Source organism: Pelodiscus sinensis, chromosome 14 (genome assembly GCF_052426305.1).
Source record: "Pelodiscus sinensis isolate ZL-2025 chromosome 14, ASM5242630v1, whole genome shotgun sequence".
In the NCBI taxonomy this organism is placed as follows: domain Eukaryota; kingdom Metazoa; phylum Chordata; order Testudines; family Trionychidae; genus Pelodiscus; species Pelodiscus sinensis.
Window position 1 is genome coordinate 22,677,052 of NC_143065.1, and position 16,222 is coordinate 22,693,273.

General features: G+C 45.4%; 1 long non-coding RNA gene across 1 annotated transcript in view; it reads left to right on the top strand.

The window, feature by feature from the left end:
* LOC149523597 (uncharacterized) overlaps nucleotides 1-16,222 on the top strand; it is a 112,777-nt gene that overhangs the window by 33,388 nt on the left and 63,167 nt on the right. The gene's annotated exons all lie outside the window — the stretch shown is intronic.

A 16,222-nucleotide genomic window follows, 5' to 3' on the forward strand; every position in this document is an offset into this window, starting at 1 on the left:
ACTGACAACTTTTCTGTACAGTAACATGTTTTAGGATGATTATTATGTTGCATCTGAATGCATGCTCTGTGCTGTCATACTGGCTAAGCTAAGCCTAAAAATATTAAAAAGATGTAAGAGGGTAAAATGATTGCACGAACTGTCAATGTGGCTTATTTAATGGCTTCCTCAAATGCGTCAGGACTGGGATTCAGCTGAAAGCCCGTTGTCCGCTGCTGTGGCACTCCTCTCTACAAGCAAAATCTCACTAAGTGTTAGTAAAGATAATGTGTTTCAGGCTAAGCTCTACGGAAACTTGTGTAAAGCCATTAGAATGTATCAATTCTGCTTGAGCTAGACTTTTAACAATAAAATGCAGAATAATATGTTCATTATTATACCATATCATCCAGATTATACTAGAAGACAGAACAATTATGGACAAAAAGCTTTAACACACATATATACCGTATATTCCGGCGTACAAGACGACCTCTGAAGTTAAAAAACATCCCCCAAAAATCGGGGGTCGTCTTGTACGCCGGATGCCCCGCCGCCGGAGCCCCTCCGCGGCTTTGAAAGCCTCGGGGGAAGCCGGCGGGGGGGCATCCCAGGCACGCATGGGCTGGCCGCCCGCCGGAGCCCCTCCGCGGCTTTGAAAGCCTTGGGGGAAGCCGGCGGGGGGGCATCCCAGGCGCGCATGGGCTGCCCCCCCGCCGGAGCCCCTCCGCGGCTTTGAAAGCCTCAGGGGAAGCCGGCGGGGGGGCATCCCAGGCACGCATGGGCTGGCCGCCCGCCGGAGCCCCTCCGCGGCTTTGAAAGCCTCGGGGGAAGCCGGCGGGGGGGCATCCCAGGCGCGCATGGGCTGCCCGCCCGTCGGAGCCCCTCCGCGGCTTTGAAAGCCTCGGGGGAAGCCGGCGGGGGGGCATCCCAGGCGCGCATGGGCTGCCCGCCCGCCGGAGCCCCTCCGCGGCTTTGAAAGCCTCGGGGGAAGCCGGCGGGCGGGCAGCCCATGCGCGCCTGGGATGCCCCCCCGCCGGCTTCCCCCGAGGCTTTCAAAGCCGCGGAGGGGCTCCGGCGGGCGGGCAGCCCATGCGCGCCTGGGATGCCCAGCCGCCGGCTTCCCCCGAGGCTTTCAAAGCCGCGGAGGGGCTCCGGCGGGGGGGGGGAGCCCAGGCGCTCCTGGCGGCTTTGCTCCCGGTGCCTCTGGTCTGCTGGGGACCATCTCCAGCAGACCAGGGACACCGGGAGCAACGGAGGCGGAAGGGCGCTGGGGTATAAGATGAAACCCTATCTTTTAATTAAAAAGATAGGGGGTCGTCTTATACGCCCAGTCGCCCTATACGCCGGAAAATACGGTAGACAGCTAAGAATAATATACAGTATCCTAAACCATAAGAAAACCCTGTCACTTAAGGGACATTGTTTGGGCCCACCAAAATATTTTAATTAAAAGAGGGTAAATGCCACAGCTCTGGATGGTGTAGAATGAGGACTATGCAGCACTGTTTAAAAACAAACACTTCTTCTGTCAGCAGCAAGCCAAATGAGAGGTTGTATCTGTGTTGCTAAAGATCAGTATTTTATTAAATCTGAACTACTGATGCTTTTAAAAATCTACCAGTAATAGAGCCATTTTCCAGGATGTTGTGTGGGTTTCTTTAATTTTGGAACTGGGCAAATACTGTAAAACATTACTCTGAATATTGGGATGATGTTTATATAAATACACCTTGATTTCGCTTGGCATCCTGTGATGAGATACAGTATTCTGCATACAATGTTCCTCTAAACTAGTAACTGTCACCAGTTGACTTATATATATTTGCCCTTAGACAATAATTTCAGAAGGCAACATTACATGAGGGATGGCAACCACGAACAGTGGGTGGGCTGCAGGAGTGCCTTACTTCACATCAGTTGCTGTCATAGCCCGTTGCTGACTGGGTTCCAGGTGCAACCCCATGTCCCTCCTATTAGTCTCCCCAACATGCCTCTTGCGTACCGGAGCCCTGCACTTACCTGCTTCTTCCCCTCCTCCCAAGTGATTTGCAGCATTTCACCTCAGGGAGGAAAGGGGATGGAGCATGAAACAGGCAATTTGTGGTTTCTTGAAAGTGCTAGGAGGGAGATGGAGGAGCAGGAAGTGTGGGGTTGTGGTGCCCTGGTGAATGGGGGGAGGAGGTGAGGAGGCAGTCAGGGGGTGCACAGGCTGCAGGTGGAGCCCCAATGAGCTGCTTGTGGGATGCAGGTTGCTTAACACTGCATTATGCCCATAACCAAGAGTAACCGAGGCCACATCTCCACTTTGAGGAAGATTGACACTGCTGAGATTGAAATTCTGGAGTTTGATTTAGTGAGCCTAGTTAAGACTAGCTTAATGGAACTCGGAAGGTGACCCCACTAGTTGCCGGTACTCCTGCTTTTGCAAGGAGTAAGAGAAGCTGACAGGAGCATTTGCTCCTGTTGGCCTCCCCCTGTGGGGAAGGCAGGGAGAGCTGAAACAAGGTATGTCAGTTCTTACTCTGGCCTCACTAGTACAGATCCACTACCCATGCATAAAGTGTTTTTTTTCTGCCTGCAGTGTAATGGAAAAACATGGCAGCCTGCTGCTTGCGCGGTACCTGATTAAACCTACGGGAGAGGTCTGTGTTTGAATGGCACTTAGGTTACACCAAATTAGTTAAATAGTTACGTGCAAATCTGTCACCACATACTTAATTGCTTTTCTGGACAGGGTCTTAGTCAAGCATCATATGAACATGCACAGGCACTATAGCAGAGATCCTCAAAGGTATGTGTCTGAACTCCTATTGAAATCAATAGAGGCTAGGTGCTTAAAAACCTGTGAGTACCTGGACCTATAGTCTTCCCCCATCTGGATTCATGTTTAACACCCATTTACATCAGTATCAGTTGCCATGGTGAGTCTTGTAAAAAAAAAAAATGGAGATCTTGTTCCATAAACTAAATAATGTGGATAGCAAACACTGAGTTCCATTTTTAACCTGTGAAATGACTTTTCTGGCTAATGATAACAGATGAGAGCAAATGAAAGTAAGAACGTGCTGAGGTACATTAACATCACTCTGAGTGGCTGCAGGCAACAAAGTGTCAGTGTGATTGCGTGTTATGAGTGTAAGTGCAGCTACTGTAAATGAGGTGATTGAATGTTGTCTACGGTAGGTCCTATTTTCTTACGTTTTTCATATTATCCAATGGGACAATTGTGACATCCTGCAACAAATATCCATGTTTGCGGGTTCCTAATCTACAAATAGCAGCTATTTCATGTTATCCCCAGACAGTTTCAGTGTCTGGGCAATTTGCTAGCCACATTTGTCTAATATGAAGAATTTTGAGGTGCTTCAATAGTAAAGCACCTTTTGGTCAGGACAGATTTTCTTTCTTTCTTTGGGTGTGTTTACACTACCCCGCTAGTTCGAACTAGCGGGGTAATGTAGGCATACCGCACTTGCAAATGAAGCCTGGGATTTGAATTTCCCGGGCTTCATTTGCATAAACTGGGCGCCGCCATTTTTAAATCCCTGCTCGTTCGAACCCCGTGCCGCGTGTAGCCGCGCGGCACGGGGTTCGAACGAGCAGGGATTTAAAAATGGCGGCGCCCAGTTTATGCAAATGAAGCCCGGGAAATTCAAATCCCGGGCTTCATTTGCAAGTGCGGTATGCCTACATTACCCCGCTAGTTTGAACTAGGAGGGTAGTGTAGACATACCCTTTCTGTCTAAACTAAACCCCTTTGTTGGCAGAGGGATGCAAATTAGACATTTTGAAAGTGCAAATGAAGCGGGGATTTAAATATCCTACCCATGCGTCATTTGCATAATGGCAGCTGCCAATTTTTGAAGAGTACAGGATCTTTCAAAATGGGGCATTTCTGTCGAAAATGCCCAGTCTAAACTGCCAGGTTTTTCTGAAAAGCCCCATTTTGAAAAAAACGGCGGCCGCCATTGTGCAAATGAAGCGTGTGATATTTAAATCTCCGCTTCATTTGCACTTTCGATACGTCAAAGTTACATCCCTCTGCTGACAGAGGGGTGTAGTTTAGTTGTAGCCTTTCTTTTGGTAATAAAATTTGGCTTTCTGTTAGAAATATAAAATATGTGATTTTTATTTTTTTCTTTGAAATACTAATTGAAAGAGCATGCTAATCACAGAATACTAGGACTGGAAGGGACCTCGAGAGGTCATCGAGTCCAGTCCCCTGCCCTCATGGCAGGACCAAATACTGTCTAGACCATCCCTGATAGACATTTACCTAACCTACTCTTAAATATCTCCAGAGATGGGGATACCACAACCTCCCTGGGCAAATTTAGTCCAGTGTTTGACCACCCTGATAGTTAGGAACTTTTTCCAAATGTCCAACCTAAACCTCCCTTGCTGCAGTTTAAGCCCATTGCTTCTTGTTCTATCCTCTGAGGCCAAGATGAACAAGTTTTCTCCCTCTTCCTTATGACACCCTTTTAGATATCTGAAAACTGCTATCATGTCTCCCCTCAATCTTCTCTTTTCTAAACTAAACAAACCCAATTCCTTCAGCCTTCCCTCTTAGGTCATGTTCTCTAGACCTTTAATTATTCTTGTTGCTCTTCTCTGGACCCTCTCCAATTTTTCCACATATTTCTTGAAATGCGGTGCCCAGAACTGCACACAATACTCCAATTGAGGCCTAACCAGCGCAGAGTAGAGCGGAAGAATGACTTCTCATGTCTTGCTCGCAACACACCTGTTAATACATCCCAGAATCATGTTTGCTTTCTTTGCAACAGCATCACACTGCTGACTCCTATTTAACTTGAGGTCCACTATAACCCCTAGATCCCTTTCTGCCGTATTCCTTCCCAGACCGTCGCTTCCCATTCTGTACGTGTGAAGCTGATTGTTCCTTCCTAAGTGGAGCACTTTGCATTTGTCTTTATTAAACTTCATCCTATTTATCTCAGACCATTTCTCCAATTTGTCCAGATCATTTTGAATTATGACCCTATCCTCCAGATTAGTCACAATCCCTCCCAGCATGGTATCATCTGCAAACTTACTAAGTGTACTTTCTATACCAATATCTAAATGGTTGATGAAGATATTGAACAGAGCCGGTCCCAAAACAGACCCCTGCAGAACCCCACTTGTTATGCCTTTCCAGCAGGATTGTGAACCATTAATAACTACTCTCTGAGTATGGTTATCCAGCCAGTTATGCACCCACCTTATAATAGCCCCATCTAAGTTTATTGATAAGAATATCATGCGAGACCGTATCAAACACCTTACTAAAGTCTAGGTAGACCACATCCACTGCTTCTCCCTTATCCACAAGACTTGTTATCCTATTAAAGAAAGCTATCAGATTGGTTTGACATGATTTGTTCTTACAAATTCATGCTGGCTGTTCCCTATCACTTTGCCACCTTCCAAGTGTTTACAGATGATTTCCTTAATTACTTGCTCCATTATCTTCCCTGGCACAGAAGTTAAACTAACTGGTCTGTAGTTTCCTGGATTGTTCTTATTTCCCTTTTTATAGATGGGCACTCTATTTGCCCTTTTCCAGTCTTCTGGAATCTCTCCTGTCTCCCATGATTTTCCAAAGATGATAGCTAGAGGCTCAGATATCTCCTCTATCAGCTCCTTGAGTATTCTAGGATGCATTTCATCAGGCCCTGGTGACTCGCAGGCATCTAACTTTTCTAGGTGATTTTTAACTTGTTCTTTTTTTATTTTACCTTCTAAAATTGCCCCCTTTCTACTAGCATTCCTTATGTTAGGCATTCCTACAGACTTCTCGGTAAAGACTGAAACAAAGAAGTCATTGAGCATCTCTGCCATTTCCATGCCTTACCTGATTTCTTTTGACGTTCCTGAAGCTTCTGTACAGGAACGAGGCTTGGCTATATCCACACTGTACTGAAGTACAATCATTTCTTCTAATACACCTGTAGGAAAGGGATTTAATTTAATTTTCATTTTTAGAAAGGTTAGGGAGTGTTACAGTATAATTATATTGAGTGGCATAGAAATTGGTGCTACTTCACAGAGCTAAAGACAGTTATTTTAAGGCTGCCTTTTGGAACTTAACTTTTACGTTGAATTGTTAGAGGTGTGTTAAAGTTAATTGTTAGGGTAGACAGCCCCAGGATTTACAAACCCAGTCATAAAAAGCAGGAAGTGTTACGAGCTACAGCATAATTGTACTGAGTCTCATAGAAATTGAACTGGCTTTGCAAAGCTCAAAGGGATATTTCAAAGAGTTGTTAACACCTCTTAGAAAGTATTGTATGTGGAAACATTCTACTTATATATATTCTGCATTATTTTCTCCTATTTTGTATTATATGGGTTAGCTGAATAAAAACAGGTGATCTGATTGCCTCCTCATTTACCATGACCCTGATAGTAAAGGCCTGTGGAATTAAACATTTAGTTAATAGGGTTTTGGGAGCATCCTGTAGACTTTAATAGAAAAATTATATCTGTACCTATATAGAAAGAATTTCATTCTATAGACTCAGAGTAATAACTATAGATACCTATTATATTTCTGTAGGTTCCTGTTTTCACTCCCATAAGGGAGATGTATTATATTTGAAGTAACCATTTTGTTGAAAAGCTTCAATGGACTAACATTTGCTAAGGAGGATGGGGATAATGTAGAAGAGTCTAATGCTTATGTTGCTCAGTTCTCACTTGCAATCATAACGTACTGCTAATAAAATCAAAGCATTTTGCCGTTGATTTTGGTGGCAGAGAGAATCACAGAATCAGAGAAATATAGGCCTAGACAGGACCTCACTATGGGTATGTCTACACTACAAAGTTAGTTCGAACTAACGGACGTTAGTTCGAACTAACGGACGTTAGTTCCAACTAACTTTGATAGGCGCTACACTAGCGCTCCGCTAGTTCGAATTTAATTTGAACTAACGGAGCGCTTAGTTCGAACTAGGTAATCCTCATTCCACGAGGATTAAGCCTAGTTCGAACTAGCTAGTTCGAATTAAGGGGTGTGTAGACCCTTAATTCGAACTAGTGGGAGGCTAGCCCTCCCCAGCTTTCCCTAGTGGCCACTCTGGCCAACACCAGGGAAACTCGTCTGCCCCCCTCCCGGCCCCGGACCCCTTAAAGGGGCACGGGCTGGCTACGGTGCCCATGCCAGGTGAAAGCCTGCCAGCACCCAGCCAGCAGACCCTGCACCTAGCACGGATCGAGCCACCCACCCGATGCCCCCCAGCCCTCCCCCTCTTCCCGGGACCAGGCTGGCGGCTCCCGGGAGCTTGCCCGGGACCGCAAGAGGCGGGCACCCGCCTGGGCTAGTGCGGACATCGTGGACCTCGTCCATGATCTCCGCACTAGGCACAGGAAAGTGGCTGGCTAGGGCAGGAGAGCTGCCAGCCTGGCCACCCAGGAGCAGGTGTGCAAGAGAATCAAGGGGGTCCACTGAGACCCCCGACCCTGAGCCCTGAGCTTACAATGGCTGTCCTGGGTCAGACCAAAGGTCCATCTAGCCCAGTAGCCTGACTGCCGACAGCGGCCAACCCTAGGGACCCTGGAGGGGATGGACCGAAGACCGTGACCAAGCCATTTGTCTCGTACCATCCCTCTCCAGCCTTCCACAAACCTTGGGCAGGGACACCACTCCTACCCCCTGGCTAATACCACTCCATGGACCCAACCTCCATGACTTGATCTCACTTCCCTTTAAACTCTGTTCCAGTTCTAGCCTTCACAGCCTCCTGCAGCAAGGAGTTCCAGAGGTTGACTCTTTGCTTTGTGAAGAAGAACTTTGTTACTAGTTTGAAGCCTGCTACCCATTCCTTTCCTTTGGTGTCCTCTAGTCCTTCTTTATGGGAACTAATGAAGAACTTTTCTGTATGCACCGTCTCCACCCAACTCCTGCTTTTAGAGACCTCTATCCTGTCTCCTCCGTCTCCTCTTTTCTAAGCTGAAAAGTCCCAGTCTCTTCAGCCTCTCTTCACTTGTTCCCAACCCCTGATCATTTTAGTTGCCCTCCCCTCTCCCAGCCTCTCTCTTCCCCTCTCCCACCTCCTTTTCCCAGTCTCTCCCACTTTTGTTCAATAAAGACAGATTCCATTTTGGAAGACACGTTATCTTTATTTTGTACATCAAGAAGAGGGGCTAGGGAAGGGTAAGTGGAAGGAGGTGAGGGAGGAATGGGGTACGAGCCCCGATGTGGAGGACTGGGGTGGCTCTGTGGGCTTCTGGGGGTGGAAGCTCTCCTGCAGCCCCCCAATTGCCCCCTCTCCCCAGATGGCAGCCTGCAGCAAGTGCAGCCGGTCTGATGGCCGAGTGCTGTGATGTGCCCAGTGTGGGTACTCTGGGCACTCCAAGCCAGGACTGCTTTGCAAGCGGGGCACCCCTGAGAACTGTCTGTCCGGGGTGGGGGTCGGGACCCTTTAAGCACAGCCCTCGGCTAGCCTGAGACAGCATCTCCACGCTCTAAGTCCTCCTCTGATGCCCTGCCGGCACTGCTTCCGGCCATCCTTAAGCCCGGTTCAGAGTCCACTTAATGTGGACATGCTAGTTCGAATTAGCAAAACGCTAATTCGAACTAGTTTTTTAGTCTGGATCCGTTAGTTCGAATTAGCTTAGTTCGAATTAACTAATTCGAACTAAGTTAGTTCGAATTAACGTTGTAGTGTAGACGTACCCTTAGTTATCTAGTCCAGTCCCTGACACTGAGGCAGGACTAAATAATATCATCCCTGACAGGAGATCTCCTCAATGGAGATTCTGCAAGTTCCCTAGGTACTTTGTTCCAGTGCTTAACTGTAGGATTTCCCTTGCTGCAATTTAAGCCCATTACTTCTTCTCCTGTTCTCAGTGGTTAAGCAGAATAATTTGTCACCAACCTCTTCATACATATTTGAAGTCTATTATACTTTTCCCCCTCAGTCTTCTCCAGACTAAAACCATTTTTCCTGTCTTTCCTCATAGCTCATGGTTTTTAAAGAGCTGTAATTATTTTTACTGCTGTCCTTTGGACTTTTTCCAGTTTGTCCACATCCTTTCTAAAGTGTAGGGACCAGAACTGGAAAAGCTATTCAACTTGAAGTCTTATTAGTGCTGAGTAGAGTAAAGGAATTACTTCTCTTGCTTACAGCACTCCTGCTAATACATCCCAGAATACTGTTAGTTTTTTTTTGCAAGAGTATTATATTTTTTTACTTCTGTTTAGTTTGTGATCCAGATCTTTTTGCATTATTCCTTCAGAAGCAATTCTTTCCTATTTTGTATTTCTGCAATCTGCTGTTCTTTCTTAAGTGTAGTATTTTGCTTTTGCACTAGAGGGATAATTGGGACTGGCCTGGGATTGTTCACAATCAGGCAAAAAGGGGTCAGATTTCTTGTGCCCTCCACTCCCTGCTGGGACTAGCACACTCTCCCCCTAGAAAGGCCCAGATCCATATCAATTAAGGATGCAATTCATTTGTTAATATTTGAAAGACATGATCCTTGTAATTAATGTTACCAGACAAGTAAGCTGTGAATGTCCTCTTTATGTGACTACTGTTCATAGTAGAGCCGTGGGAGAGAAGTAAAGGAAACAGAACATTATTCTTCCGGGAAGACCAACACAAGAAAGCAAATGTACAAGCTAACTGTTTGAATGCTTCACAAATATCTGCATGTGTCACTTATACTTTGTAAACATCTTCCCCCTCTTCCCCTAATGTTTAACAAGCAATTAATTTAATTGGTTATGGTTGGTCTCATAGCTTCTATTATGAACAAGTGCTATTCATTTAAAAGGTCAAGAGCAGTCTCTAAGTATATTAGCTGTAATTCTCTTATGCATAATTTAGTTATTTACATGCAAGTAGAATGCATTTGAAATTCCATAAATATAACTCATTATTATCAACAAATGGAATTACAGATACATTTTAAAACAATAGACTTTTGTGTGTACTGAGCTATTTATTATTTAACAAAAGTATAAAAACATCAAACAGCCTACAATAAAATACATGAGTATTCCCTTATTTAAATATTTGATAAAACAAGAAGTCAGATGCATTTCTTCAAGTTGCAGAGAACAAAGAAAATAAAAGGTCAGAGGGCTACAGTTTTCTCTGAAGATACCAGTAACTCATTATCACTAACAGGAGTGATGTATAAGTGCTTAAAGGAGTACACAGTCCTCCAAATAAGGTATAGAAGCTGATGTCTTTTTATAAGCCTTTTCTCCTATCCACAAATATCTATTGAGCTATCCAAGCTAATTAGGGTACTTAGTTGTTTCAAGGACTCTTGCAAATCTGGGTGGATATGATATCCTGGGGAAAATGTTAGATCTATGCTTTTCAAAGGTCCTCAGGGAATTAGGGGCCAACTCCTCTAGCTTCTTTGGAAATCACAGCCTAAATGATTTATTAGCTCACAATGTTACAAATGTGCAAGTGTCTGATATTACACAAAAGTCTCATTCAGTTAAAACATGTGAGATCTATTGATTTTCCCTTTCCCTTGCACATCGAACTCTTGCTCAGTGTTTTATAAAAGGCACAGAGGTTGCCACAAATAGCTTACATTATAGAGTGAGGGTAGGTGACAGTTCAGGACACTTGAGTGTAGTATAAGTTAGGGATGTTCGATATCAGGTAATTGAATAGACAAGTAACCACATGAATTCTTAGAGGTTACTCGACTATTCTATAGTCCCCGAGGGTGGGGCCAGCAGCCAGCGCAATCCAGCCCCACTCCTGGGTAGTCCCCTGGCACTCCACACTGCTGCCTCTGTATCAGTATCTCCCACCTGGCACCCTACGCTGCTGCCTGCTCAAGAGAGGAGCCCTAGCTCCCCACGTAGACTGGTTGTCTGCCCTGTGCTGTTGCCTCTAATGCAGGCCTGAGTCTGCCATGAACAGAGGCTGGTTCAGCAGCAGCCCCGTCCACAGGGGCGGGTCCCACCTCCCCATGGACAAAGGCTACTCCAGCCTCTGTGGGGAGCTCAGATCCCTGCGGACAGGGGCTGCTGCTGCTCCAGCGCGGGGGTGAGGAGGGAGAGGGTGTGTGGCACTATTGAGCCATTGCTTTTAAGCCTGCTCCCCATAACACTGGATCCTGCTTCCCCTCCCTCGTGCTTCTTCTGATACAGAGGAAACAAGGCAGGGCTGGGGGGGAATGAGAGTAATAGAGATCAACCGATAAGCCTTGGCTTATCAGTTAGTTGTATGCTCAAGTACTTGTTTACATCCCTATTACAGGGATGGCCCACAGACTGAACATGGTTCGCTAAGGTCAGTCCTTGGTGGGCTGCTGGATGCTTTATTTACAATCACGTCCACAGAAATGGCCACTGGCAGCTCCGGTTGGCTGTGGATCACCATTCCTGGGAGCTGCAGGAAGTGGCAGAGGCCAGACTACCAGTTAACCGCAACTGCCATTGGCCTAGAACAGTGAACCACGGCCAATGCAAGCAACGAGTGGCTGCACATGGGGACATGAAGGTAAATAAAACATCGGGTGGCATGCCAGAAGTTAACCCTGTCGAACCACATCTGGCCCATGGGCCAATTATTGCCCATGTCTGGCTTAGTAGGTGCTCTTATGAGCACGAGGAGGTCTAAGAACATGTTCTGGTCACTGCTGAAGAACTTGAAATCTGTCCTGAAATCTCCAGGACAGAGTTGAAAAGGCTGTTTGAGGCACAAGAAAATGGAGATGGTTTTAAACCTAAAAAGAAACCTGGAAGCAGGTGTGAAAATGAAGATTGGAAATGAATTCATGGGGTTCCCCTGCTCTAGGAGAATGGTCCCTTGCTGACAGTGGCTTTCCGTGAGGTTCCCTGCGGGCTCCCCAGCATGTTTAAATTAGTTCAGTTCTGAGTGTAGATGAGACAAAACCATATTGAACATTATTAAAGGAAGCACCGGTGAGACCATGTTTCTCCACCAGGACGCAGTCATGCTCTCTGCAATAGTGCTGAAAACAGATGTTGACAAGGCCGGTTGACAAGACCCATTGTCTGTCTCCACTGCAGGCAATAGGTGATTCTTCTTGTGTACATGGGATAAGAGATGGTTAAAGGGAATGAGAGGTGGAAAGGAAGAAATAAGAGTGGCAATGTACTCGGGAATGGAGCTGTTCAGAGCCTTGAAGGAGAGAGAGGCAAATCTATTATAAAGAGGAAAATGTAAAAGTAAAATAATGTTGTTGTGGGTTCCTATAATTTGTGCATGGTGTTTGCTTCCCAAGTGGTTCAGTGGGCAACAGATGAATAAAATAGGTTATTCTGCAGAGGTTGGCAGTATAGTCAAATATATGAAGCAACAAACTAATTAATCAGGAACTAGAAAAGAGCTGCAGTGCCCATGATGCTAAAATAAGTGCAGCATTAACTAAATGTATATATACAATTAATTGGAAAAGAGGATTCCCTTTATTTCCCTTCCTGGGTACTGCATTCCCTCTTGGGACCATTGTAGAATGAACTGATTGCTTGGGAGAAGGTGGATAACACTTTCTACTATCTTACAATTTCATTTCTCCAGCTAAGAAATAGAAATTCCTTTTCCAGTCAACTTGAGTGGAACTGAAGTTCAGTGTCATTGAAAAGATGTAGTAGGTGAAAAAGCAAGCTACGGCATCATAAATCACTGTTGTATGACATAGTAAAGATATATTAGATCACCCAGTCCAGGGCCTGCCAACCCTGATCTGCTATTTACAGTGTGTTTTAGTGTCTTTTCTAGTTTCACTACAGAAGAAGGAACCTAATCAGTGGAAGTTAAATGCTATTGTTAGAATAGGACTCTGTAAACATTTTGTATCTGATACAGATCCTCCAAGATGTTCTTGAATTAGTAACACGTGACAAATCAATATGAAGTTCACAGTGTCTGCTAGTTTCTTTTATGCAGAACCAGAGCTGTCTGGGGTGGGGGGGGGGGGAAGGCCGGAGAAGGAAGAGGCCTAGGACAACCTCCCCCCACTCCCCCAAGACCTCAGGTGTGGAGTCCAAGACACCTCACCTGCTGCAGGTCCCACTGCACTCCTACATCCGCCCCTTCCCTAAGCCAAGTCTCTGCTCCGTCCTTCCTCTGCCCCATTGGCCCCTCCCCCAAGCAACATGGCCCTACCACCATGCTCCAGCCAGATGCACTGCCCTCTCCTGGCCTGCTGTGCCCTGCTTCTTCACGGCGGCAGGAAGCCAAGTGCAGCGAGCCGAGGGAGCAGCATGATGGGGTGGAGAAGGCTTGCTCACACGTGGTAAAGGCAGGGAGGCAACCCCTGCTGTTGCCCTGTGCCAAGTCCCTGTAATCCCCTGGGTCCCTCCCATTTGTGGGATAGTTGCTACAGGGCCCCCAAAAGTGCAGGGCCTATGTCAGCCACCTTGATCCGTCCTATGGACTGGATGATTCTGTGCAGAGCCAGCTACTTGAGCCCGAACTTGAATAGTTAAGATTTTTCAACACTCCCAGAACAAGCAACTACATGACTATTATAGCAGAGCTTGTGTTAACAAGCTACAGATGCTGAGTTAATGAGTGTGTTTAATAAGTAGACGGGGTGGGTGTGATTCTTCCCTTTATAAAGGAAGCAAACAGTGCCATGGGGGAAGACAGAAAAGAACAGAGCTGAGCCTGATTGTATTGCTGGTATGTGGTACTACATGGGTTGGAATAATTTACCAGCAGGCAAGCTATTTTAAAAGCTATTTTGTTAAAAACTTAGCCTTGTTTGGTTTTCAGATTGTAAGGAGTGTAGTTTGGGGATGTAGTCAAGGAGCTGTGATAAAATAATTTGAAACCTATGAAAGACCAATGACTAAAGACCAAATAACTCAGGCAGCCTTAGATTGGAGGTTTTCTGGTCATTCTTAATTAAACTTCTTTGTTCAGGGAACTTTGAGAGACCACATTTATCATAAGGGATTTTTGGTAGATAATAGTTGAGGGTGGGAGAAGGGAAGGAGAATTAGCTTGTCTCTTAGGAAGGAAACTTGGAAAGTGTCTTATTGATATAACACACTGCAGCTCACTTGCTGAGCACCACAGGTTGTCAGAAGTGCATCATGCTGGACCTCTCATTACAAAACAGGTTCCCCATCAAATATTGAATCCTGTAATACCTCTGTGGAGTGATTTGTTTTTTAGGATATTTCAAGAAGCATCTCTCCTTTTATGACCAAGATCTGCAGTGATGGCTTTGCATGTAGTTAGGATAAGAGGGGGACAATAGGGAACAAGTGACAGATCCTTCTCGGCTGCTAGCCCACAGCAGGGGTTCTCTCACTCACCAGAGCTTAAGAATAGTGATAGAAATGTAGCCGTGTTAGTCTGGTGTAGCTGAAACAAAAAATAGGACTACTTAGCACTTTAAAGACTAACAAGATGGTTTATTAGGTGATGAGCTTTCATGGGCCAGACCCACTTCCTCAGATCAAATAGTGGAAGAAAATAGTCACAACCATATATACCAAAGGATACAATTAAAAAAAAATGAACACATATGAAAAGGACAAATCACATTTCGGAACAGAAGGGGGATGCGGAGGGGGGGGGGAAAGGAAGGTAAATGCTTGTGAGTTAATGATGATAGAGGTGGGAAAGGGTAGATGTCTGTGAGTTAATGGTATTAGAGGTGATAATTGGGGAAGCTATCTTTGTAATGGGTAAGGTAGTTGGGGTCTTTGTTCAGCCCCCCCGTCAATGTCCTTTCTGGTTGAAATGGCAAGAAACTGTTTTTTCTTTGTGATCCTGTCTAATATCTGTTTTGTGGGCATTGATTCTTTGGTGAAGTGTCTGAGACGTTTGTCCAATATACATAGCAGACGGATACTTTCGGCACATAATAGCATAAATTATATTTCTGGATGAGCAGGAATATGTGTTCTTGATCTTATAACTCACTTGGTTAGGTCCAATAATGGTGTCAGCAGAGTCAATATGTGGACAAAGCTGGCATCGGGGTTTGTTGCAAGGGAAGGTACCAGGGTTGGTATTAGTGTGGTATGTCCTGTGGTTGTTGGACAGTTTCTTGCCATTTCAACCAGAAAGGACATTGTCTCAACGACTCGATTACCTGCATCCTGCTTCAAAGCCCTTTTAAGACTTCACTTGAAAGAGAATCCTCTGAACTGTCATTCATGCTTAAATTCGACACTTTACACCTAAGCTTAAACAAAGACATCAATTATCTTACCCATTACAAAGATAGCTTCCCCAATTATCACCTCTAATATCATTAGCTCACAGACATTTACCTATCCCCCTCACCCACATCCCCCTTCTGTTCTGAAATTTGATTTGTCCTTTTCATATGTGTTAATTTGTTTAATTGTATCCTTTGGTATATATGGTTGTGACAATTTTCTTCCACTATTTGATCTGAGGAAGTGGGTCTGGCCCATGAAAGCTCATCACCTAATAAACCATCTTGTTAGTCTTTAAAGTGCTAAGTAGTCCTGTTTTTTGTCAGAGCTTAAGAGTGACTGCAAACCTTATCTCCTTCCCTACAAAGTACATGAGCCACAGTAATGGTGGGAGGAGTGTTTAAAAAACGCCTACAACAATTTAGAAAAAGGGGAAAAACCCTTGCTGCAGAAAGGGGACCATCAGGGCATCCAGCAGAGTTAGTCTTCAGTCAGCCTTCTGAGTGCAGCTGGCCTGCAGCACGTGCCTGCTTGGCCGCCACAGCGAGCAGGGTGGCTCTTAAGACTGCAATAACCACCATTTGCTGGCTACTCAGTGCTCATGATCACCAGTGCTGGCTTTCCTGGGTTGCTTGGTTCCTGCCTTGTCCTCAGCCTTGCCTGTATCCTATCCCTGTCTTGAGCCATTCCTTGCCTGCTCTCCTGCTCGCTCTTGTTCCTGGTCTCTAGTTTTGACTCTGTACTTTGGCTCTGACTCTGGTGTCCAGTTCCTGATCTCTGGTTTTGACCTCTGGCTCTGGTGACCGACCAGATCCTGAGGCTTGCTGCCGCCTCTGGTGACTAGGGTGGATTGCCCTGATCCTGGTTGCCTGACAGGGAATACCCAAGGGAGATGTTACAATATGGCCTCCTGTTGATACAATTTGGCAAACTACTGAGATCTATAGGGTGATCAGCACACTATGAACAGAATAGGCAATACTTCATTGGTTTTGGTCTAAAATGAAGATAACCATACAGCTCATTTGTATCTTAAAGAATGGAACCAGGCAGCAGCAGAGCCCCTCTTCTCCCCCCCCTCCAAAGAAAAAGCAAAGCAAATTT